Raw genomic sequence first — 24,740 nt, 5'->3', positions numbered from 1 at the left:
ATGTCACAGTTCTAATAGCCTAATTCACAGTTCTAATAGCCCATTTCACAGTTCTAATAGTCTATTTCACAGTTCTAATAGTCTATTTCACAATTCTAATAGCCCATTTCGCAGTTCTAATAGCCCAATTCACAGTTCTAATAGCCTATTTCACAGTTCTAATAGCCTATTTCACAGTTCTAATAGTCTATGTCACAGTTCTAATAACTTATTTTACAGTTCTAATAACTTATTTCACAGTTCTAATAGTCTATTTTACAGTTCTAATAGTCTATTTCACAGTTCTAATAGCCTATTTCACAGTTCTAATAGTCTATTTCACAGTTCTAGTAGTCTATGTCACAGTTCTAATAGCCTATTTCACAGTTCTAATAGCCTATTTCACAGTTCTAATAGCCCATTTCACAGTTCTAATAGTCTATTTCACAGTTCTAATAGCCTATTTCACAGTTCTAATAGTCTTTGTCACAGTTCTAATAACTTATTTCACAGTTCTAATAGTCTATTTCACAGTTCTAATAGTCTTTGTCACAGTTCTAATAACTTATTTCACAGTTCTAATAACTTATTCACAGTTCTAATAGTCTATGTCACAGTTCTAATAGTATATTTCACAGTTCTAATAGCCTATTTCACAGTTCTAATAGTCTTTGTCACAGTTCTAATAACATTTTTCAGTTCTAATAGTCTATTTCACAGTTCTAATAGTCTTTGTCACAGTTCTAATAACTTATTTCACAGTTCTAATAACTTATGTCACAGTTCTAATAGCCCAATTCACAGTTCTAATAGTCTATGTCACAGTTCTAATAGCCCATTTCACAGTTCTAATAGCCCATTTCACAGTTCTAATAGTCTATGTCACAGTTCTAATAGCCTATTTCACAGTTCTAATAGTATATTTCACAGTTCTAATAGCCCATTTCACAGTTCTAATAGCCTATTTCACAGTTCTAATAGCCTATTTCACGGTTCTAATAGTCTATGTCACAGTTCTAATAACTTATGTCACAGTTCTAATAGCCTAATTCACAGTTCTAATAGCCCATTTCACAGTTCTAATAGTCTATTTCACAGTTCTAATAGTCTATTTCTAATAGTCTATTTCACAGTTCTAATAGCCCATTTCGCAGTTCTAATAGCCCAATTCTACAGTTCTAATAGCCTATTTCACAGTTCTAATAGTCTATGTCACAGTTCTAATAACTTATTTTACAGTTCTAATAACTTCTATTTCACAGTTCTAATAGTCTATTTCACAGTTCTAATAGCCTAATTCACAGTTCTAATAGTCTATTTCACAGTTCTAATAGCCTATTTCACAGTTCTAATAGCCTAATTCACAGTTCTAATAGTCTATTTCACAGTTCTAATAGCCTATTTCACAGTTCTAATAGTCTATGTCACAGTTCTAATAACTTATTTCACAGTTCTAATAGCTTATTTCACAGTTCTAATAACTTATTTCACAGTTCTAATAACTTATTTCACAGTTCTAATAACTTATTTCACAGTTCTAATAGGCTATGTCACAGTTCTAATAGTCTATTTCACAGTTCTAATAGCCTATTTCACAGTTCTAATAGCCTATTTCACAGTTCTAATAACTTATTTCACAGTTCTAATAACTTATTTCACAGTTCTAATAGTCTATTTCACAGTTCTAATAGCCTATTTCACAGTTCTAATAGCTTATTTCACAGTTCTAATAACTTATTTCACAGTTCTAATAACTTATTTCACAGTTCTAATAATTTATTTCACAGTTCTAATAGCCTATGTCACAGTTCTAATAACTTATTTCACAGTTCTAATAGTTCTAATAGTCTATTTCACAGTTCTAATAGCCTATTTCACAGTTCTAATAACTTATTTCACAGTTCTAATAACTTATTTCACAGTTCTAATAACTTATTTCTTCTAATAACTTATCACAGTTCTAATAGCCTATTTCACAGTTCTAATAACTATGTCACAGTTCTAATAACTTATTTCACAGTTCTAATAGCCTATTTCACAGTTCTAATAGCCTATTTCACAGTTCTAATAGTAGCCTATTTCACAGTTCTAATAGCCTATTTCACAGTTCTAATAACTTATTTCACAGTTCTAATAGGCTATGTCACAGTTCTAATAACTTATGTCACAGTTCTAATAACTTATTTCACAGTTCTAATAGCCTATTTCAGTTCTAATAACTTATTTCACAGTTCTAATAACTTATTTCACAGTTCTAATAGCCTATTTCACAGTTCTAATAGTCTTTGTCACAGTTCTAATAACTTATTTCGCAGTTCTAATAGTCTATTTCACAGTTCTAATAGTCTTTGTCACAGTTCTAATAGTATATTTCACAGTTCTAATAACTTATGTCACAGTTCTAATAGCCCAATTCACAGTTCTAATAGTCTATGTCACAGTTCTAATAGCCCATTTCACAGTTCTAATAGCCCATTTCACAGTTCTAATAGCCTAATTCACAGTTCTAATAGCCTAATTCACAGTTCTAATAGCCCATTTCACAGTTCTAATAGTCTATTTCACAGTTCTAATAGCCTATTTCACAGTTCTAATAGTCTATTTCACAGTTCTAATAGTCTATTTCACAGTTCTAATAGCCTATTTCACAGTTCTAATAGCCTATTTCACAGTTCTAATAGTCTATGTCACAGTTCTAATAGCCCATTTCACAGTTCTAATAGCCCAATTCACAGTTCTAATAGCCTATTTCACAGTTCTAATAGCCTATTTCACAGTTCTAATAGTCTATGTCACAGTTCTAATAACTTATTTTACAGTTCTAATAGCCTATTTCACAGTTCTAATAGTCTTTGTCACAGTTCTAATAACTTATTTCACAGTTCTAATAGCCTATTTCACAGTTCTAATAGCTTATTTCACAGTTCTAATAGTCTATTTCACAGTTCTAATAGTCTATGTCACAGTTCTAATAACTTATTTCACAGTTCTAATAGTCTATTTCACAGTTCTAATAGCCTATTTCACAGTTCTAATAGTCTATATCACAGTTCTAATAACTTATTTCACAGTTCTAATAACTTATTTCACAGTTCTAATAGGCTATGTCACAGTTCTAATAGTCTATTTCACAGTTCTAATAACTTATTTCACAGTTCTAATAGCCTATGTCACAGTTCTAATAGCCTATTTCACAGTTCTAATAACTTATTTCACAGTTCTAATAGGCTATTTCACAGTTCTAATAACTTATTTCACAGTTCTAATAACTTATTTCACAGTTCTAATAGTCTATTTCACAGTTCTAATAGCCTATTTCACAGTTCTAATAGCCTATTTCACAGTTCTAATAGTCTTTGTCACAGTTCTAATAACTTATTTCACAGTTCTAATAACTTATTTCACAGTTCTAATAGGCTATGTCACAGTTCTAATAACTTATTTCACAGTTCTAATAACTTATTTCACAGTTCTAATAGTCTATTTCACAGTTCTAATAGCCTATTTCACAGTTCTAATAACTTATTTCACAGTTCTAATAGGCTATGTCACAGTTCTAATAACTTATTTCACAGTTCTAATAACTTATTTCACAGTTCTAATAGTCTATTTCACAGTTCTAATAGCCTATTTCACAGTTCTAATAGCCTATTTCACAGTTCTAATAACTTATTTCACAGTTCTAATAGTCTATTTCACAGTTCTAATAGCCTATTTCACAGTTCTAATAGCCTATTTCACAGTTCTAATAACTTATGTCACAGTTCTAATAGCCTATTTCACAGTTCTAATAGCCTATTTCACAGTTCTAATAACTTATTAGCCACAGTTCTAATAACATTTCACAGTTCTAATAGTTCTATTTCACAGTTCTAATAGTATTTCACAGTTCTAATAGCCTATTTCACAGTTCTAATAGCCTATTTCACAGTTCTAATAGCCTATTTCACAGTTCTAATAGCCTATTTCACAGTTCTAATAGCCTATTTCACAGTTCTAATAGCCTATTTCACAGTTCTAATAGCCTATTTCACAGTTCTAATAGCCTATTTCACAGTTCTAATAACTTATTTCACAGTTCTAATAACTTATTTCACAGTTCTAATAGTCTATTTCACAGTTCTAATAGTCTATTTCACAGTTCTATTTCACAGTTCTAATAGCCTATTTCACAGTTCTAATAGTTATTTCACAGTTCTAATAACTTATTTCACAGTTCTAATAGCTATTTCACAGTTCTAATAGTCTATGTCACAGTTCTAATAACTTATTTCACAGTTCTAATAACTATTTCATTCTAATAGTCTATTTCACAGTTCTAATAGCCTATTTCACAGTTCTAATAGTCTATTTCACAGTTCTAATAACTTATTTCACAGTTCTAATAACTTATTTCACAGTTCTAATAACTATTTCACTTCTAATAGGCTATCACAGTTCTAATAACTTATTTCACAGTTCTAATAACTTATTTCACAGTTCTAATAGCCTATTTCACAGTTCTAATAGCCTATTTCACAGTTCTAATAGCTATTTCACAGTTCTAATAGCAGTTCTATTTCACAGTTCTAATAGTCTATTTCACAGTTCTAATAGTATTCACAGTTCTAATAACTTATTTCACAGTTCTAATAACTTATTTCACAGTTCTAATAGCCTATTTCACAGTTCTAATAACTATTTCACAGTTCTAATAACTTATTTCACAGTTCTAATAGCCTATTTCACAGTTCTAATAGTCTTTGTCACAGTTCTAATAACTTATTTCACAGTTCTAATAGTCTATTTCACAGTTCTAATAGTCTTTGTCACAGTTCTAATAGTATATTTCACAGTTCTAATAACTTATGTCACAGTTCTAATAGCCCAATTCTAATAGCCTATTTCACAGTTCTAATAGTCTATGTCACAGTTCTAATAGCCCATTTCACAGTTCTAATAGCCCATTTCACAGTTCTAATAGCCTAATTCACAGTTCTAATAGCCCATTTCACAGTTCTAATAGCCTATTTCACAGTTCTACAGTTCTAATAACTATTTCACAGTTCTAATAGCTATTTCACAGTTCTAATAGCCTATTTCACAGTTCTAATAGCCTATTTCACAGTTCTAATAGTCTATTTCACAGTTCTAATAGCCTATTTCACAGTTCTAATAGCCCATTTCACAGTTCTAATAGCCCAATTCAATAGCCTAGTTCTAATAGCCTATTTCACAGTTCTAATAGCCTATTTCACAGTTCTAATAGTCTATTTCACAGTTCTAATAGCTTTCATTTTACAGTTCTAATAGCCTATTTCACAGTTCTAATAGTCTTTGTCACAGTTCTAATAACTTATTTCACAGTTCTAATAGCCTATTTCACAGTTCTAATAGCCTATTTTCTAATAGTCTAGTTCTAATAGTCACAGTTCTAATAGTCTATTTCACAGTTCTAATAGCTTATTTCACAGTTCTAATAGTCTATTTCACAGTTCTAATAGCCTATTTCACAGTTCTAATAGTCTATGTCACAGTTCTAATAACTATTTCATAGTTCTAATAACTTCACAGTTCTAATAACTTATTTCACAGTTCTAATAACTTATTTCACAGTTCTAATAACTTATTTCACAGTTCTAATAGGCTATGTCACAGTTCTAATAGTCTTTTCACAGTTCTAATAGCCTATTTCACAGTTCTAATAGCCTAATTCACAGTTCTAATAACTTATTTCACAGTTCTAATAACTCACAGTTCTAATAGTCTATTTCACAGTTCTAATAGCCTATTTCACAGTTCTAATAGTTTTTTTCACAGTTCTAATAACTTATTTCACAGTTCTAATAACTTATTTCACAGTTCTAATAACTTATTTCACAGTTCTAATAGGCTATGTCACAGTTCTAATAACTTATGTCACAGTTCTAATAGCCTATTTCACAGTTCTAATAGCCTATTTCACAGTTCTAATAGCCTATTTCACAGTTCTAATAACTTATTTCACAGTTCTAATAACTTATTTCACAGTTCTAATAACTTATTTCACAGTTCTAATAACTTATTTCACAGTTCTAATAGGCTATGTCACAGTTCTAATAACTTATGTCACAGTTCTAATAGCCTATTTCACAGTTCTAATAGCCTATTTCACAGTTCTAATAACTTATTTCACAGTTCTAATAGGCTATGTCACAGTTCTAATTTCACAGTTCTAATAACTTATTTCACAGTTCTAATAGCCTATTTCACAGTTCTAATAACTTATTTCACAGTTCTAATAACTTATTTCACAGTTCTAATAGCCTATTTCACAGTTCTAATAGCCTATTTCACAGTTCTAATAGCCTATTTCACAGTTCTAATAGCCTATTTCACAGTTCTAATAGCCTATTTCACAGTTCTAATAGCCTATTTCACAGTTCTAATAGCCTATTTCACAGTTCTAATAGCCTATTTCACAGTTCTAATAGCCTATTTCACAGTTCTAATAGCCAGTTCTATAGTTCACAGTTCTAATAGCCTATTTCACAGTTCTAATAGTCTATTTCACAGTTCTAATAGCCTATTTCACAGTTCTAATAGTTCTATTTCACAGTTCTAATAGCCTATTTCACAGTTCTAATAGCCTAATTCACAGTTCTAATAGTCTATTTCACAGTTCTAATAGTCTATTTCACAGTTCTAATAGTCTATTTCACAGTTCTAATAGTCTTCTAATAGTATTTCACAGTTCTAATAGTCTTATTTCACAGTTCTAATAGTCTATTTCACAGTTCTAATAGCCTATCACAGTTCTAATAGTCTATTTCACAGTTCTAATAACTTATTTCACAGTTCTAATAACTTATTTCACAGTTCTAATAACTTATTTCACAGTTCTAATAACTTATTTCACAGTTCTAATAGGCTATGTCACAGTTCTAATAACTTATTTCACAGTTCTAATAACTTATTTCACAGTTCTAATAGTCTATTTCACAGTTCTAATAGCCTATTTCACAGTTCTAATAGCCTATTTCACAGTTCTAATAACTTATTTCACAGTTCTATTTCAGTTCTAATAACTTATTTCACAGTTCTAATAGTCTATTTCACAGTTCTAATAACTTATTTCACAGTTCTAATAACTTATTTCACAGTTCTAATAGCCTATTTCACAGTTCTAATAGCCTATTTCACAGTTCTAATAGCCTATTTCACAGTTCTAATAGCCTATTTCACAGTTCTAATAACTTATTTCAGTTCTAATAGTCTATGTCACAGTTCTAATAACTTATGTCACAGTTCTAATAACTTATTTCACAGTTCTAATAGCCTATTTCACAGTTCTAATAACTTATTTCACAGTTCTAATAACTTATTTCACAGTTCTAATAGCCTATTTCACAGTTCTAATAGTCTTTGTCACAGTTCTAATAACTTATTTCGCAGTTCTAATAGTCTATTTCACAGTTCTAATAGTCTTTGTCACAGTTCTAATAGTATATTTCAAAGTTCTAATAACTTATGTCACAGTTCTAATAGCCCAATTTCACAGTTCTAATAGTCTATGTCACAGTTCTAATAGCCCATTTCAGTTCAGTTCTAATAGCCCATTTCACAGTTCTAATAGCCTAATTCACAGTTCTAATTTTCACAGTTCTAATAGCCTATTTCACAGTTCTAATAGTCTATTTCACAGTTCTAATAACTATTTCACAGTTCTAATAGTCTATTTCACAGTTCTAATAGCCTATTTCACAGTTCTAATAGTCTATTTCACAGTTCTAATAGCCTATTTCACAGTTCTAATAGCCCATTTCACAGTTCTAATAGCCTATTTCACAGTTCTAATAGCCTATTTCACAGTTCTAATAGCCTATTTCACAGTTCAATAGCCATTTCACAGTTCTAATAGTTATTTCACAGTTCTAATAGCCTATTTCACAGTTCTAATAGTCTTTGTCACAGTTCTAATAACTTATTTCACAGTTCTAATAGCCTATTTCACAGTTCTAATAGCCTAATTCACAGTTCTAATAGTCTATTTCACAGTTCTAATAGTCTATTTCACAGTTCTAATAGTCTATGTCACAGTTCTAATAACTTATTTCACAGTTCTAATAGTCTATTTCACAGTTCTAATAGCCTATTTCACAGTTCTAATAGCCTATTTCACAGTTCTAATAGTCTATGTCACAGTTCTAATAACTTATTTCACAGTTCTAATAACTTATTTCACAGTTCTAATAACTTATTTCACAGTTCTAATAACTTATTTCACAGTTCTAATAACTTATTTCACAGTTCTAATAGGCTATGTCACAGTTCTAATAGTCTATTTCACAGTTCTAATAGCCTATTTCACAGTTCTAATAGCCTAATTCACAGTTCTAATAACCTATTTCACAGTTCTAATAGTTCTATTTCACAGTTCTAATAGTCACAGTTCTAATAGCCTATTTCACAGTTCTAATAGCTTATTTCACAGTTCTAATAACTTATTTCACAGTCACAGTTCTAATAACTATTTCACAGTTCTATAGTTTCACAGTTCAATAGTTCTAATAACTTATTTCACAGTTCTAATAACTTATTTCACAGTTCTAATAGTCTATTTCACAGTTCTAATAGCCTATTTCACAGTTCTAATAACTTATTTCACAGTTCTAATAACTTATTTCACAGTTCTAATAACTTATTTCACAGTTCTAATAACTTATTTCACAGTTCTAATAGCCTATTTCACAGTTCTAATAGCCTATTTCACAGTTCTAATAGCCTATTTCACAGTTCTAATAGCCTATTTCACAGTTCTAATAGCCTATTTCACAGTTCTAATAGGTTCTATAGTCACAGTTCAATAACAGTTCTAATAACTTATTTCACAGTTCTAATAGCCTATTTCACAGTTCTAATAGCCTACTTATTTCACAGTTCTAATAACTTATTTCACAGTTCTAATAGCCTATTTCACAGTTCTAATAGTAACTTATGTCACAGTTCTAACTATTTCACAGTTCTAATTTCACAGTTCTAATAACTTATGTCACAGTTCTAATAGCCTATTTCACAGTTCTAATAGCCTATTTCACAGTTCTAATAGCCTATTTCACAGTTCTAATAGCCTATTTCACAGTTCTAATAGCCTATTTCACAGTTCTAATAACTTATGTCACAGTTCTAATAGTCTATGTCACAGTTCTAATAGCCTATTTCACAGTTCTAATAGTCTATTTCACAGTTCTAATAGCCTATTTCACAGTTCTAATAGCCTATTTCACAGTTCTAATAGCCTATTTCACAGTTCTAATAGCCTATTTCACAGTTCTAATAGTCTATTTCACAGTTCTAATAGTCTATTTCACAGTTCTAATAGTCTATTTCACAGTTCTAATAGTCTATTTCACAGTTCTAATAGTCTATTTCACAGTTCTAATAGTCTATTTCACAGTTCTAATAGCCTATTTCACAGTTCTAATAGTCACAGTTCTAATAGTATTTCACAGTTCTAATAACTTATTTCATAGTTCTAATAACTTATTTCACAGTTCTAATAACTTATTTCACAGTTCTAATAACTTATTTCACAGTTCTAATAACTTATTTCACAGTTCTAATAGGCTATTTCACAGTTCTAATAACTTATGTCACAGTTCTAATAGCCTATTTCACAGTTCTAATAGCCTATTTCACAGTTCTAATAGCCTATTTCACAGTTCTAATAGTCTATTTCACAGTTCTAATAGCCTATTTCACAGTTCTAATAACTTATTTCACAGTTCTAATAACTTATTTCACAGTTCTAATAACTTATTTCACAGTTCTAATAACTTATTTCACAGTTCTAATAGGCTATGTCACAGTTCTAATAACTTATTTCACAGTTCTAATAACTTATTTCACAGTTCTAATAGTCTATTTCACAGTTCTAATAGCCTATTTCACAGTTCTAATAACTTATTTCACAGTTCTAATAACTTATTTCACAGTTCTAATAACTTATTTCACAGTTCTAATAACTTATTTCACAGTTCTAATAGGCTATGTCACAGTTCTAATAACTTATGTCACAGTTCTAATAACTTATTTCACAGTTCTAATAGCCTATTTCACAGTTCTAATAACTTATTTCACAGTTCTAATAACTTATTTCACAGTTCTAATAGCCTATTTCACAGTTCTAATAACTTATGTCACAGTTCTAATAGCCTATTTCACAGTTCTAATAGCCTATTTCACAGTTCTAATAGCCTATTTCACAGTTCTAATAGCACAGTTCTAATAGTCTATTTCACAGTTCTAATAGTCTATTTCACAGTTCTAATAGTCTATGTTCACAGTTCTAATAACTTATTTCACAGTTCTAATAGTCTATTTCACAGTTCTAATAGCCTATTTCACAGTTCTAATAGCCTATTCACAGTTCTAATAGTCTATTTCACAGTTCTAATAACTTCTAATAACTTATTTCACAGTTCTAATAACTTATTTCACAGTTCTAATAACTTATTTCACAGTTCTAATAACTTATTTCACAGTTCTAATAGGCTATGTCACAGTTCTAATAGTCTATTTCACAGTTCTAATAGCCTATTTCACAGTTCTAATAGCCTAATTCACAGTTCTAATAACTTATTTCACAGTTCTAATAGTCTATTTCACAGTTCCTAATAGCCTATTTCACAGTTCTAATAACTTATTTCACAGTTCTAATAACTTATTTCACAGTTCTAATAACTTATTTCACAGTTCTAATAGGCTGTCACAGTTCTAATAACTTATTTCACAGTTCTAATAACTTATTTCACAGTTCTAATAACTTATTTCACAGTTCTAATAACTTATTTCACAGTTCTAATAACTTATTTCACAGTTCTAATAGCCTATTTCACAGTTCTAATAGCCTATTTCACAGTTCTAATAATAACTTATTTCATTTCACAGTTCTAATAACTTATTTCACAGTTCTAATAGCCTATTTCACAGTTCTAATAGCCTATTTCACAGTTCTAATAACTTATTTCACAGTTCTAATAGGCTATGTCACAGTTCTAATAGTTCTAATTTATTTCACAGTTCTAATAGCCTATTTCACAGTTCTAATAGCCTAATTCACAGTTCTAATAACAGTTCTATTTCACAGTTCTAATAGTCTATTTCACAGTTCTAATAGTCTTTGTCACAGTTCTAATAACTTATTTCACAGTTCTAATAACTTATTTCACAGTTCTAATAACTTATTTCACAGTTCTAATAGGCTATGTCACAGTTCTAATAACTTATTTCACAGTTCTAATAACTTATTTCACAGTTCTAATAGTCTATTTCACAGTTCTAATAGCCTATTTCACAGTTCTAATAACTTATTTCACAGTTCTAATAGCCTATTTCACAGTTCTAATAACTTATTTCACACCACAGCCTGCTGAATTTCTAAGATTACTTTTCTTTTGCGTTGATTTTGGTCAAATTGTCTCATCCGTGTACTGTTATTGTTTCTGTGGGGCGTTGCGCAGCATGGCGCGTGTGTTGATGTCAGACTGGATAAAACAGCGTTGTTTTCAGTAAGCTCTTTGTTGTTGTAATATCACAAACGGACGTGACAGTTTCACCATTAAGGATTCCAGTTTTAAAGCTAATTCCCTGCAATTCCACACCTTATGCCGTGTTGTTATGCCGTGTTGTTATGCCGTGTTGTTATGCCATGTTGTTATGCCGTGGTGTTATGCCGTGGTGTTATGCCGTGTTGTTATGCCGTGGTGTTATGCCGTGGTGTTATGCCGTGGTGTTATGCCGTGTTGTTATGCCGTGTTGTTATGCCGTGTAATGCCGTGTTGTTATGCCGTGCCGTGTTGTTATGCCGTGTTGTTATGCCGTGTTGTTATGCCGTGTTGTTATGCCGTGTTGTTATGCCGTGTTGTTATGCCGTGGTGTTATGCCGTGGTGTTATGCCGTGTTGTTATGCCGTGTTGTTATGCCGTGTTGTTATGCCGTGGTGTTATGCCGTGGTGTTATGCCGTGGTGTTATGCTGAGTAACTCAAACATTATAACAAAATCAGTGGGAGTCCCCTGGTGGTCGGGGCACCTGGGCAAGTGCCCCGCGGGCCCGGTCGGTAATGCGGACCGGTCGGTAATGCGGGCCCGGTCTGTAATGCGGCCCGGTCTGTAATGCGGGCCGGTCGGTAATGCGGGGCGGTCAGGAAATGCGGGCCGGTCGGTAATGCGGGCCCGGTCGGTAATGCGGGTCCCGGTCGGTAATGCGGGCCCGGTCGGTAATGCGGGCCTGGTCGGTAATGCGGCCCGGTCGGTAATGCGGGCCCGGTCGGTAATGCGGGCCGGTCGGTAATGCGGCCCGGTCGGTAATGCGGGCCGGTCGGTAATGCGGGCCTGGTCGGTAATGCGGGCCTGCTCTTAGGGAAACCTCATGCAGCAGTTATCAGACATATGTGACTATCACAACGTGGGTTTTGTCTCACTCTCCACCCAGGAGGAACATCTAACACAGGGCTGTCCTGACTGACAGGCAGAGATACCCCCTAACCCTGTTGTCAAACACAGAACCTCCCCAGCAGATACACACAGACAACAGTTTGCTTAGCCTACGGGTCACATTTGACCCCTGAGGTAGTGACGTTGATGTATATTTGACCGACAGAAAGGAGTCTGGAATTAGCCATAATTAGCCATGGAAAACAGCATTACCTATTCAAACAACTTTAGCACTTCTGGATGGATGTCCTGAATGAATTGCAATATACATTTACACATGACTGAGAGCCAGTTATCAGGTTATCAGATGCTAAGGGCACTTAAATCTTTAATGAACCACTTGCTTTTTAATAAATCTAATAGTGGCATTTCATCTGGTCTCAATTCCATTCAAATTTGGAATTAAAAGCTATTTTGCCTTTTTCTTGTTTGCGGAGCCCTTTGAAGTTTGTTAATGAATGAAACCTGTTCAGGAATAGGCGCTGTTCATCCAAAGGGAACAAACGATGTATAAATGAGAGAGTGAGAAACGAAGGGAAACCACTTCCGCGCCTTGTTAAGCATTGTTGGGTGGCATCAGGCCACTCTGGGGGACAGACCCTCTCTGATCTGAACCACATGTATGTGGGAACATGAATCACACATGTATGTACTTACAGACAATGGCATAATTATGTTGCCACTAACCATTGTATAATGCTATCCTACCATAGTGAAACAAATCATCTTTAATTTATTTCACAATAGATATAGTATGGGCCACCTCAGACTACTAGTGATGTGGGAAAAAATCGTAACAGTAGAGTATCGCAATATTATTTTGGGAAATGTTATATTGATACTGTGACTCCATGTATTGAATGGTACAAATAAAATAGTAGTTGCTAGGTAGTTAACATTAGCTATTGCTAGTCAGCCGTACCTGCGCCAAAACTTATTATTATTATTTTTTAACAATGTTGTGCAAACATGTTTTAAGCACTTATCTCCCAAAACATGTTTTCTCATTGCCTCTCTTGTTCCTCTGCAGCAGACAAATAGTGAGAAATATGTTGGAACATCGAATCGCAATAAAATTGCAGTATCGAATTGCAATACAAATAAAATCATGACATATTGTATCAGCACCTAAGTATCGTGATAATATCGCATTGTGAGGTCCCTGGCAATTCCCAGCCCTTCTGGCACCCCATAGTCCACTGAAAGAAGAATCACCTCACTGCTAACTTGAAGACAACCTGATTAATCTCTGAAGTCACACACATTGAATAGTTCATTACTCGTCCAAGACTTTCCCAACCCAGCATCTCCCTCACCTAGTTAATGTAGTCTGTCTGTCTGTCTGTCTGTCTGTCTGTCTGTCTGTCTGTCTGTCTGTCTGTCTGTCTGTCTGTCTGTCTGTCTGTCTGTCTGTCTGTCTGTCTGTCTGTCTGTCTGTCTGTCTGTCTGTCTGTCTGTCTGTCTGTCTGTCTGTCTGTCTGTCTGTCTGTCTGTCTGTCTGTCTGTCTGTCTGTCTGTCTGTCTGTCTGTCTGTCTGTCTGTCTGTGACTTGCAGGGTCTACGAAGGTCCAGTTGAGAAAGCAGACCTCTGCAGCACTGAGCACTAAGGAGACACTGAGTCTGTGCATATATTGTCTCTTGTCTTGCATAAAAAGAGAAAAGCAAGACACTGGAGGATGAAGGAACACAACAAAATCAGAACAGTAAGAACAACCGAGGATATGAGACATTTTTATGAAAGGCAGTATCCATTTCATTCCTCTGTGAAAAATGGCACACGTGTCATGTCGTTCACTGAAACAAACAGTAAATAGCGACCTACAACAGACTGGATCATATAATCTCATAATATAATCTCATAATATAATCTCATAACGATGTGTCAAACCCAACATGAGGTCCTCCTAAGGCTTGTTGGCCTCTGATCAGACAAACACTAATCTGGAACAAAGTTAGCCATTTGGCTCCGTATTAAACCATATATTTATCTAGGAGCATCCTGTGGAGTTAGATAAACTCCACACACTCAGAGCTAGGGGTAAGACAGTAAACATTTTGGAGTAGCCATAATATTAGCATCTTTATTTATTATTCTGCTGCATGAGCAGTCCAAAGGAAAGGTCAAGGAAATGAACTTCTTAGAGAGAGTGGATACAGGCTCACAGTATCGTGTCAATGTAGAATGTAGTCCAACAGATTGCATTTAGAATATCGTTCCTCTATGATCTCAGGGAGATGACCAAACTCATACTAAACCGACCAACACTTACGTTTCAAGTTGACCATTGAATAGTTGATGACTTAATTAAGCATGTGCATGCTTGCACACCCAGCCACCATGGCTCCCTTCTCAAAACCACCAAACCCTCTTCCCCTTCTCTATACCTTTGGGGTTGAGTTCCTCTTCTTCACAGCAGCTCACTCTGAATAAACCTGGATTTCTGAAGTGATAAAAACCACAACAGGAGTGATTAATAGCCCCCTGCGTCTCCAGACTAGTAATATAAACCAGTTAGCCAGTCACAACCCATTCCAACTGCTATCTCTCACTGGTGACAGGTCTGACCACAGGGCGAGCCCCACAGACAGACAGAGTAGGAGATAGAACAGTATCACACCCCTGGTTCCCATTAGAGCCAGGGACAGGAGTGAGAGAGTGACGCCTGCCCCCTACATCACAGACAGAGGAAATGACTGGGAATCACAGAGCGCTCATTTCCTGTGACCGCAAGGCCAAGGGCAGACAACAGTGTCAGAGGAAGCAATGCATGTCGCCATGCAAGCTGTTCACAATATGTTAGCAATGGCATCAGCAGCAGGGATGTAGCTTTGGCAGGAAACAAATGATCCTCACTGAATCGACTTCTGTATAATCCTCATTCGTTTTGTCTAAAGAGTCTAGACTGGAGCTAATGGAACCCAACAACTTCTGTGTCATCCTCACTTGTCTTGTCTAAAGAGTCTAGACTGGAGATAATGGAACCCAACAACTTCTGTGTCATCCTCACTCGTCTTGTCTAAAGAGTCTAGACTGGAGATAATGGAACCCAACAACTTCTGTGTCATCCTCACTCGTCTTGTCTAAAGAGTCTAGACTGGAGATAATGGAACCCAACAACTTCTGTGTCATCCTCACTCGTCTTGTCTAAAGAGTCTAGACTGGAGATAATGGAACCCAACAACTTCTGTGTCATCCTCACTCGTCTTGTCTAAAGAGTCTAGACTGGAGATAATGGAACCCAACAACTTCTGTGTCATCCTCACTCGTCTTGTCTAAAGAGTCTAGACTGGAGATAATGGAACCCAACAACTTCTGTGTCATCCTCACTCGTCTTGTCTAAAGAGTCTAGACTGGAGATAATGGAACCCAACAACTTCTGTGTCATCCTCACTGTCTTGTCTAAAGAGTCTAGACTGGAGATAATGGAACCCAACAACTTCTGTGTCATCCTCACTCGTCTTGTCTAAAGAGTCTAGACTGGAGATAATGGAACCCAACAACTTCTGTGTCATCCTCACTCGTCTTGTCTAAAGAGTCTAGACTGGAGATAATGGAACCCAACAACTTCTGTGTCATCCTCACTCGTCTTGTCTAAAGAGTCTAGACTGGAGATAATGGAACCCAACAACTTCTGTGTCATCCTCACTCGTCTTGTCTAAAGAGTCTAGACTGGAGATAATGGAACCCAACAACTTCTGTGTCATCCTCACTCGTCTTGTCTAAAGAGTCTAGACTGGAGATAATGGAACCCAACAACTTCTGTGTCATCCTCACTCGTCTTGTCTAAAGAGTCTAGACTGGAGATAATGGAACCCAACAACTTCTGTGTCATCCTCACTTGTCTTGTCTAAAGAGTCTAGACTGGAGCTAATGGAACCCAACAACTTCTGTGTCATCCTCACTTGTCTTGTCTAAAGAGTCTAGACTGGAGATAATGGAACCCAACAACTTCTGTGTCATCCTCACTCGTCTTGTCTAAAGAGTCTAGACTGGAGATAATGGAACCCAACAACTTTGCATTCTTGAAAGTTTCATGCTTTCTCTAGAACACATTTTCCCCCGAACAATGTATTTACTCACTAAACCGGTACACAATCACTAGCAGAAAAGTGAAGACATAGCCTATCCCATGTGAGAAATGGAATGTGTAGAGAGATTGATTCCAGTTCATTCCCAGGAGTCTGGTCCGTTGCGTGGCCTGGTGCTGAGGCCAGAGTGGAGGCAGACTGAGGTCTCACACACCACACATACTGACACAGCAGCCCCCGAGACCCCCCTCTCTCTCCTAGACGCCAGCCCCTGCAGACGGGAGGTCAGCTATACCTGGCCTGGTGAATTCCTGCACCCTCAGCAGACTAAAGAGCAACGTTTACAGTGAATTTACACAAACCATAACCACAAGCCCTCTTGCCTAAAGCTCCCCTCCTGGACCTAATTGAGAAAACAAAGAGGACAATTTAAATGGCGTACGTACTTTGGGTGCTCGGGAAACTAAAAGGAGTAAGCGGTGAGTCAAAAAACAGATGTTGAACACACATCAGCAGAAGCAGCACTCCTTTCTGTTCTGCCCTAATCCACCCGACAAGGTTCTCTTCCACTCAGGCCAAGTTACAGTTTGGTATAGTACGCAAACAAGGGGTTGACAGTTGAGGAGAGGTTTATCAGTTTTAGGCATTAACTGCTCACTTGTTGATGCAGTACAGAGAAACAAATAAGTGCGTGTCATATCCACTTGAAGCTGAGCTAAACCATGGTTTACACTACATGTATACAGTCTATGAGTCAGGCACCTGGAGATGTGATAAACCATGGTTTACACTACATGTATACAGTCTATGAGTCAGGCACCTGGAGATGTGCTCATTCGGAATCCTTGTGAGACAGGATCCTGCTGTGGATAACTCTCCCCTCTCTGCCTCCTACCTAAAAGTGAGACAGAATCCTGCGGTGGATAACTCTCCCCTCTCTGCCTCCTAACTAACAGTGAGACAGAATCCTGCGGTGGATAACTCTCCCCTCTCTGCCTCCTACCTAACAGTGAGACAGAATCCTGCGGTGGATAACTCTCCCCTCTCTGCCTCCTACCTAACAGTGAGACAGAACCCTGCGGTGGATAACTCTCGCCTCTCTGCCTCCTACCTAACAGTGAGACAGAACCCTGCGGTGGATAACTCTCCCCTCTCTGCCTCCTACCTAACAGTGAGACAGAACCCTGCGGTGGATAACTCTCCCCTCTCTGCCTCCTACCTAACAGTGAGACAGAATCCTGCAGTGGATAACTCTCCCCTCTCTGCCTCCTACCTAACAGTGAGACAGAACCCTGCAGTGGATAACTCTCCCCTCTCTGCCTCCTACCTAACAGTGAGACAGAACCCTGCGGTGGATAACTCTCCCCTCTCTGCCTCCTACCTAACAGTGAAACGGAACCCTGCAGTGGATAACTCTCCCCTCTCTGCCTCCTACCTAACAGTGAGATGGAACCCTGCAGTGGATAACTCTCCCCTCTCTGCCTCCTACCTAACAGTGAGACAGAACCCTGCGGTGGATAACTCTCCCCTCTCTGCCTCCTACCTAACAGTGAGACAGAACCCTGCAGTGGATAACTCTCCCCTCTCTGCCTCCTACCTAACAGTGAGACAGAATCCTGCAGTGGATAACTCTCCCCTCTCTGCCTCCTACCTAACAGTGAGACAGAACCCTGCAGTGGATAACTCTCCCCTCTCTGCCTCCTACCTAACAGTGAGACAGAACCCTGCGGTGGATAACTCTCCCCTCTCTGCCTCCTACCTAACAGTGAGACAGAACCCTGCGGTGGATAACTCTCCCCTCTCTGCCTCCTACCTAACAGTGAGACAGAATCCTGCAGTGGATAACTCTCCCCTCTCTGCCTCCTACCTAACAGTGAGACAGAACCCTGCAGTGGATAACTCTCCCCTCTCTGCCTCCTACCTAACAGTGAGACAGAACCCTGCGGTGGATAACTCTCCCCTCTCTGCCTCCTACCTAACAGTGAGACAGAACCCTGCGGTGGATAACTCTCCCCTCTCTGCCTCCTACATAACAGTGGCAGGTGTGCAGGGACTCCATTAAAATCATGATGAAGATGTAGATTAAGACTACTCAGGATTATTAGAACATGACAGAAACAGGTGAGAGGTCTTGTGTCCTATTTTACGGACATTTAAAAACCAAAGCATATAAAAATTTACAATAAAACAAGCAATTATAAAGCAGAGTTCATGGCACTAAGAAAGTGTGTCTAGGCAACGGTCTGTCAATTTTTATTTAATTTAACTAGGCAAATCAGTTAAGAACAAATTCTTATTTTCAATGACTGCCTAGGAACAGTGGGTTAACTGCCTGTTCAGGGGCAGAATGACAGATTTGTACCTTGTCAGCTTGTTAGCAACCTTCCGGTTGCTAGTCCACCGCTCTAACCACTAGGCTACCCTGCCGCCCATGTTCAGCCAGGCAGACCTCATGAGACATACCCTTCTTAGATGTGAGTCAAACATCACACATATAATATCCTCTTACTACTCAACTAAATACATGTCACAAAAATAGGTGAAATACAAAAAGACTGGCTATTTTATTCCCTGGTGAGTCATCTATTGTTTTTGTCTGACAGACATGAATAAGTCATAAGTAACAAAAATGCCAGGAAATGATTATATTGTGCACACATTTTCTCAATATGTCACATAACGCTGCTGCTACTCTCTGTGTATTATCTATGTATAGTCACTTTATAATTACCTGGACTAACCTGTAGCCCCACACATTGACTCTGTACTGGTACCCACTGTATACATGTAGAGCCGCGCTACTGTTATTTTACTGCTGCTGTTGAATTATTTATTACTTTTATTTTTTATTTTCGATTTTTTTACTTAAAACAATTATTTTTCTTAAAAACTTCTTAAAGCACTGTTGGTTAAGGGCTTGTAAGTAAGCATTTCACTGTAAGGTCTACACCTGTTGTATTCAGCGTATGTGACCAATAAAATGTGATTTGATTTGATAATGTTGTTTGACAGGAGGGAAAAATGTCAATAGGACAGTGTTTCATTTTGGCCTTGTCTTTTTTGCTTAGCAACCTATGCCAAAAAGCCTTCATTAAAAGCTACTAAAATGACTTATCATACAACATTGCTTGACAAGAGGAATGATTAATTAAAGGGGTGAGGGGGTGTGGTGTATGGGCAATATAATGTACCACACGGCTAAGGGCTGTTCTTATGCACAACCTAAAGCGGCGTGCCTGGACACAGCCCTTAGCCGTGGTATATTGTCCATATACCACAAACCCCTGAGCTGCCTTACTGCTATTATGCTGCCTTACTGCTAACTGGTTACCAACATAATTATAACAGTAAACAAGTATTTTTGAGTCAGTCCAATGGTATATTGTCTGATATACCACGGCTTTCAGCCAATCAGCATCAAGGACCCAACCAACCGGTTTGCATTAGGGCCATGTTATTCTGTTTCTGTCAATGTGTGTTGGAGAAAACTCATAGAATACTGTTAAAGACATGTTTATGATGAGTGAATATAATTTTCTGATGTACACAAACCACAATATTGTGATGTTACACATCTGAAAATCGATAGCTATGAGATTGTCATGGCCTTAAAACACTGTGTATTATCCCCAACACTGTGAGATAATAGCCATGCTACACTGAGACAAATCCCTCCTCAATAAACGAGATCCACACACTGTGAACCTAAACCGTAACCCAACTAGGGTTACTAACTTTTGAAGAGGACAATCTGGAGGAATAATAATAATAATAATGATATTAACGTAAATAATAATTCTTGGTTCTTCCTGTCTGATATGTCCTCCTTATTGGCCACCTGTTACTGTGATGTTTTGTCTACTGTTGTAGGATCAATGAGTTAGCCAGGTAACTTGCTTAATGTTCTGAAATAATGTAGCCTTTTATATCTATCTATCTATCTATCTATCTATCTATCTATCTATCTATCTATCTATCTATCTATCTATCTATCTATCTATCTATCTATCTATCTATCTATCTATCTATCTATATTTATAAATTACATGGTCTCATTGACTCAATAACCAAAAACACATATCTAAGTTGATCTTTCTGTCACGCCCTGATCTGTTTCACCTGTCTTTGTGATTGTCTCCACCCCTTCCAGGTGTCGATTATTTTCCCCAGTGCATTTATCCCTGTGTTTCCTGTCTCTCTGTGCCAGTTCGTCTTGTATGTTTCCAAGTCAACCAGTGTTTTTCCGGTTCTCCCACATTTTGCATTCTCCTTTTTCTAGTCCTCCCGGTTTTGACCCTTGCCTGTTTCTAGACTTTGTACCTGCCTGCCTGACCATTCTGCCTGCCTTGACCTGTCTGCCACTCTGTACCTCCTGGACTCTGATCTGGTTTTGACCTTTTTGCCTGTCCACGACCATTCTCTTGCCTACCCCTTTGGATAAATAAACATTGTAAGACTCCAACCATCTGCCTCCTGTGTCTGCATTTGGGTCTCACCTTTAGCCTTGATACTTTCTTAATGAACCAGAAAATATATGGTTAATGCTGGTTGGTCTTCAAAGTAAGCTAGTTAATGCCTTGATCCTGCTTTGTAGTATACCTCTCAGGTTCAAAACAACGATATCAGGTTCAGAATAACCTTCACAGTCTAATATCAGGTTCCGAACAACCTTCACAGTGTGATATCAGGTTCAGAACAACCTTCACAGTGTGATATCAGTTTCAAAACAACCTTCACAGTGTGATATCAGGTTCCGAACAACCTTCACAGTCTAATATCAGGTTCAGAATAACCTTCACAGTGTGATATCAGTTTCAAAACAACCTTCACAGTGTGATATCAGGTTCAGAACAACCTTCACAGTGTGATATCAGGTTCAGAACAACCTTCACAGTGTGATATCAGGTTCCGAACAACCTTCACAGTCTAATATCAGGTTCAGAACAACCTTCACAGTGTGATATCAGGTTCAGAACAACCTTCACAGTGTGATATCAGGTTCAGAACAACCTTCACAGTCTAATATCAGGTTCAGAACAACCTTCACAGTGTGATATCAGGTTCAGAACAACCTTCACAGTGTGATATCAGGTTCAGAATAACCTTCACAGTGTGATATCAGTTTCAAAACAACCTTCACAGTGTGATGTCAGGTTCAGAACAACCTTCACAGTGTGATATCAGTTTCAAAACAACCTTCACAGTGTGATATCAGGTTCAGAACAACCTTCACAGTGTGATATCAGTTTCAAAACAACCTTCACAGTGTGATATCAGTTTCAAAACAACCTTCACAGTGTGATATCAGTCTGGTACCAAAATACATACAAAGGAGAGAGACATTGAAAGTCAATCAAAGTGTCAAGCCTAAACCAAATGGTACACCTTCCAGAAATGTTAAATATATATGAAAATGATAACAATAGTTATGAAACTGATAATAAATCATTGCTCCACACCGGTCACGCCGCCTCCCCCACACTGTGACCCGTCTCCTCAGTGAACCGTACATCCGAGAGATCCAGATGTGGGGTCACTTGTAGTAACAAAGACAAACCGCCTCCATCTGTTCTCAGGGTGCAACATCTCACCGTCTCAACTCTCATCATGATATATGAGGAGGATGTGCCATCACACCTGGCAGGACACACCATCCCAGGAAAGTCAATGCTAACAGAATGCTTCCAGCCAGACGCAGCTAATGGGAGGGATGGTGAGGTCAGGGAGGAGTGCAGGGTAAAGGCCGAGACTGTCTGGTACTCACGTTGGGACGGCAGGCTTTGATCAAACTCCTTCACCAATCAAACTTCTGCTATGGTGCACACATACACACATACACATGGGCGTACACGAGTCCGCGGACCAACATGCACGCACGCACGTGCGCACACACACACACACACACACATCATAGAGAGAGATCACGTTGCTCTGAAAGTAGTGGTTTTATGCTGAACCACATACTTTCTGGAGTTCAAGGGTCAAGTCCACATTAATCCTTGATCAGTCCTAAACCCTTCCCCCTTGTTGTAAAGCCTCAGTCCTCCATGCTTGTGTTTGGTCATTTCCTTATGGCCTCTGAGCCAGCTCTTCCCTAAGCTCTTGACCTGAGCTCCCCATGGAGCCATCAGAGCAGCTATCACCATTAGACCTGAGGGCTATAGTCTACACGTTACACAACCACTAGTAAAACCTTGCTAACGGGATGCCTGTTGTTTGTGTCTATTAGTATGCAGCTGCCTGTTATTGCCATGTGACTTTATAAAGCAGCTACAGCAGCAGGAACAATGGAGAGCGGCAGGGAAGGGAACAGGGAAGGGAACAGGGAAGGAAGGACACATGGCGCTGGTTATTTGTTCCTTTTTTCTTGGACGGCAGAGAAACCATGATTGGTGTTAATGTTTATTCTGCCTCAGTTCTCTTAACTACACGCAAGCAGTTCCTCTGTGGCTGAGCATAGTGATAATAGGATACAGACAGATACAGTGTGTGTGTGTGTGTGTGTGTGTGTGTGTGTGTGTGTGTGAGAGAACGAGAGAGAGACAGGGAGAGAGACAAAGAGACAGACAGACAGACAGACAGACAGAGAGACAGAGAGAGAGAGAAGGAGAGAGAGAGACAGAGAGAGAGAGACAGACAGAGAGAGAGAGAGAGACAGAGAGAGAGAGAGAATTGGCAAAAAACACACAAATTTCTTCACACAGGGTCGTGGGGTGAGACAGGGATGCAGCTTAAGCCCCACCCTCTTCAACATATATATCAACGAATTGGCGCGGGCACTAGAAAAGTCTGCAGCACCCGGCCTCACCCTACTAGAATCCGAAGTCAAATGTCTGCTGTTTGCTGATAATCTGGTGCTTCTGTCACCAACCAAGGAGGGCCTACAGCAGCACCTATATCTTATGCACAGATTCTGTCAGACCTGGGCCCTGACAGTAAATCTCCGTAAGACCAAAATAATGGTGTTCCAAAAAAGGTCCAGTCACCAGGACCACAAATACAAATTCCATCTAGACACTGTTGCCCTAGAGCACACAAAAAACTATACATACCTTGGCCTAAACATCAGCGCCACAGGTAACTTCCACAAAGCTGTGAACGGTCTGAGAGACAAGGCAAGAAGGGAATTCTATTGCATCAAAAGGAACATAAATTTCAACATACCAATTAGGATTTGGCTAAAAATACTTGAATCAATCATAGAGCCCATTGCCCTTTATGGTTGTGAGGTCTGGGGTCCGCTCACCAACCAAGACTTCACAAAATGGGACAAACACCAAATTGAGACTCTGCACGCAGAATTCTGCAAAAATATCCTCTGTGTACAACGTAGAACACCAAATAATGCATGCAGAGCAGAATTAGACCGATACCCACTAATTATCAAAATCCAGAAAAGAGCCGTTAAAATCTATAACCACCTAAAAGGAAGCGATTCCCAAACCTTCCATAACAAAGCCATCACCTACAGAGAGATGAACCTGGAGAAGAGTCCCCTAAGCAAGCTGGTCCTGGGGCTCTGTTCACAAACACAAACACACCCTACAGAGCCCCAGGACAGCAGCACAATTAGACCCAACCAAATCATGAGAAAACAAAAAGATAATTACTGGACACATTGGAAAGAATTAACAAAAAAAAACAGAGCAAACTAGAATGCTATTTGGCCCTAAACAGAGAGTACACAGCGGCAGAATACCTGACCACTGTGACTGACCCAAAATTAAGGAAAGCTTTGACTATGTACAGACTCAGTGAGCATAGCCTTGCTATTGAGAAAGGCCGCCGTAGGCAGACATGGCTCTCAAGAGAAGACAGGCTATGTGCTTACTGCCCACAAAATGAGGTGGAAACTGAGCTGCACTTCCTAACCTCCTGCCCAATGTATGACCATATTAGAGAGAGATATTTCCCTCAGATTACACAGATCCACAAAGAATTCGAAAACAAATCCAATTTTGATAAACTCCCATATCTACTGGGTGAAATTCCACAGTGTGCAATCACAGCAGCAAGATTTGTGACCTGTTGCCACGAGAAAAGGGCAACCAGTGAAGAACAAACACCATTGTAAATACAACCCATATTTATGCTTATTTATTTTATCTTGTGCCCTTTAACCACCTTTAACCATTTGTACATTGTTAAAACACTGTATATATATATATAATATGACATTTGTAATGTCTTGAAACTTCTGTATGTGTAATGTTTACTGTTCATTTTTATTGTTTATTTCACTTTTGTATATTATCTACCTCACTTGCTTTGGCAATGT

General features: G+C 37.6%; 1 protein-coding gene across 4 annotated transcripts in view; it reads right to left on the bottom strand.

Annotated features, from left to right (window-relative positions):
* Window positions 1-24,740, bottom strand: part of LOC112231416 (collagen alpha-1(XXIII) chain) — a 106,356-nt gene that overhangs the window by 56,671 nt on the left and 24,945 nt on the right. The gene's annotated exons all lie outside the window — the stretch shown is intronic.

This window comes from Oncorhynchus tshawytscha, linkage group LG33 (genome assembly GCF_018296145.1).
Source record: "Oncorhynchus tshawytscha isolate Ot180627B linkage group LG33, Otsh_v2.0, whole genome shotgun sequence".
NCBI lineage: Eukaryota > Metazoa > Chordata > Actinopteri > Salmoniformes > Salmonidae > Oncorhynchus > Oncorhynchus tshawytscha.
The sequence above is the reverse complement of the archived record's forward strand: the minus strand, read 5'-3'. Positions and strand labels throughout refer to the sequence as shown.